Source organism: Chionomys nivalis, chromosome X, assembly GCF_950005125.1.
Source record: "Chionomys nivalis chromosome X, mChiNiv1.1, whole genome shotgun sequence".
Lineage (NCBI taxonomy): Eukaryota > Metazoa > Chordata > Mammalia > Rodentia > Cricetidae > Chionomys > Chionomys nivalis.
In genome coordinates, this window is record NC_080112.1 from 39,322,389 (window position 1) to 39,325,316 (window position 2,928).

Consider the following 2,928-nt stretch of genomic DNA (forward strand, 5'->3'; position numbering starts at 1 on the left):
CTCAAACCATTTTAGAACAAGGACAATGTATTATTGTTATATGTGTTGCTGTAAACAATATTAATTGGATTAAGAATGTAGCTTCAAAACAGAATTCTTTCATTTTGTCTTAAACAGCATAGCATAAACATCCCCAACAATACATTAACCTATATATAAAATATGAAATGTCTTCAATACTTTTCTTTTATGTGGCAACACAATAGTATATGCAAGTGAAAGTGCTGTTGATGGGACAATAGGACACTTATCTGTGCAATGTTCTAGTTAGCCAGGTTTCAGCATTCAAAGGCCAGGTAAACAAACATTCATTTTAGTATGAAAAACCGTATTAAAACAATTTTTATAAAGATGGAGTATACATACCTTATTCTATACCCTGGCCATTCCATGAACAGCCTGACTTCTCTCAATCACACCTCTTAGCCTTTGGAATGGTGCTATAAAGGTACATGAAATGCCTGACCAATACCAATTTTTCACCATGAAAATTCATAATGGCTTAAAAAATGATATGCTAGATTTAAAATGTTATGTACTTTCATTTGAAAAAATTACCATAAATACTTCAAAAACTACAGGGTTTATAACACTCTGCATCTATGAGTAAACATTTACTTAGGCATTGTCAAATTCTGTTTAGTAACTTCCCATGAGCCCTCTCATCTCAGGAAGGTTAACAATAAACTGTTTTCTTCTGTATCTGTTGTTGCCCACTTTTAATAATGAGAAGAATGCGATGTTTAAAATTAGCTGCTTCTCCTTAAGTCTCAGACTTTATGTTCTGTTTCAATGTTACCTTATTATATACATACAGAAGGGATCTCTCAGCTATGGAAAAAAAAGCAAAGGAACCCTCCAATTTTAGGACTTACAAATGGTACCCTTCTTTGTTTAAAAAGTTAACTTTAAAGGTTAAAGATCAAGCACATGCAGTTTCCAAAAACGTAAACTGATGCCAAATCACAAAATTACTCGATAGTTATTGAAGACAGCTCTGACTTTGGGGGGGTCATCTTGGGTGGCCTCAGCATTAGCACTGGTCTTTAGATGCTCTTCCACATCCTCCTCCTTCTCTGCAAGCCCACCAGGAGACCCCAAAGGGAAAGAACTTTCGCAATTCTGGGCTGAGGAGTCCTGGGAAATTACAGGCATTTGAACAGAAGGGTTGCTTTCAAAAGTGTTTTCTCCAAGAGCATACTGAACAAGAGTCTCTTCTTGCTTCTGGTTTAAGTAGTCTGGCACTAAGTGATTTCTACTTCATGCTTTATGCAATGGATACATCTTTATTGAGCAAGCCCTGGTGAACATTTTTCCACAGCGGTCACACTGAAATGGTTTAATTCTCGAGTATGGATAAGCATGAGCTGTTTTATGTTTTGAATATGAGTGAATCAAACGCCACAGGTTGGACATTGGAAAGGTCTGTCTGGACCATTTGGACTTGGTCGTTCTGTACTGCTGGTAGAAGGAGCAACGTAGAGTTGGAAGGGATACTGAACATTTTCTGTCGTCATCGTCTGTATGAGCACTGGTGTTAGAAGTGATTTGAAGTGTAGGCAACCTCTCTGTAACTTCTTCATCTACTGAGCCTATAGGGGAAGACTGTGGACTAATCAGAAGGTCCTCTTGAACTGGTTCACTTCCCAGCACTGTGTGTTGATCACTCAGTGAGCTCTGAGATGCACTGACAGGCTGGGGCACTTCCTCATGGACTTCCTCAACACTTAATCTTTCTACTTTGACCTGCACATCTTCTTCTGTCCCTAGAGGCAAGGTAGTTTTTGTACTCTCACAAGTCACATAGTCATTTTTCTACTGCCTCAGACTGGCCAGGCAACTCTAAAATCTCGGTATTTTCTGTCTGGTTTGCTTTTTCAGGCTGAATCCTTCAATCAATTCCAAAAGGAAAAGTCCATGCAAAAGCTAAAGAAGAGTCAACTGGCTGATTTCTATTTTCTGCATAGGAAGTTGAGAAATTCAATACTTGGGATGAACTTGTTTGTGTGCTACAGTTTACGGGACTCTCAGGAGACATCACAATGTAGCTTTTGCATTTTCTTTGGGATTCTCAGCAGACAGGAATGGTCCTTTCCACAACACGGCAACCTGAAGACACTGGAGAAATATTTCCATCTCGAGAAGTAAAATTGCATCCTGTTCCTGGGTACCTATCAGAGTGGTTGCCTGTCTGCAGCAAGGTAGGTCCTTTGTTAGCGAGGTTCCTGGCCACCAAGGGAACCTGATCCTGTTCCGGGGGACGCATCAGAGTGGTTGGTGAGTGTGCTCTTGACCCGCGGCAGGAGTCCTGAAAAAGAGCAGGGACATTCCCTGACCCCCTTCACTCCCTGGTCATTCAGCAGGGGCTCCTCCCCTCTGCTGGGGCCTCTCTCTCCCTAACCGATCCCAGTTTGCACCCAGGAACCTCCTCCCTTCTTCCTCCCTTCTGTGGGGCCACAAGGTGTGGCAGCTCAGCCTGCTTGGGTGCTGGAACAAGGTGCTGAGGGCAAGGGGCCATCGGGAATTGCTTTGTTTCAATAGCCTGTCTACAACAAGGTAGGCCCTTTGTTAGCAAAGTTCCTGGCCACCAAGGGAAGCTGATCCTATTCCATAAGATCCATCAGATATCATTTGAAGGTTCTAAGGTGACATGCAAGATATTCATCAGTATAGGATAGGGTCATTTCAGGTTCCCTCTCCTCAGTTGCCCAAGGTACCAGCTGGGGACATCTCCCTGGACACCTGCGAGCTCCTCTAGAGTCAAGTCTCTTGCCAACTGCAAGACTGTTCCTTTAATTAGGATATATATTTCGCTGCTCCCATATCCACCCTTCCTATATCCCAAACATCCCATTCCCCCAAGCTCCTCCCATCCTCCCCTTCTCACGTTTCTCACCTCATTTCCCCTTAGCCCCATGCCACCTCACC

The 2,928-nt window shown here is 42.6% G+C and overlaps 1 pseudogene; it reads right to left on the reverse strand.

Moving 5' to 3' along the window:
* Window positions 1-1,260: 1,260 nt before the first annotated feature.
* On the reverse strand, window positions 1,261-2,266 carry LOC130868343 (zinc finger and BTB domain-containing protein 44-like; annotated as a pseudogene).
* Window positions 2,267-2,928: the final 662 nt, after the last annotated feature.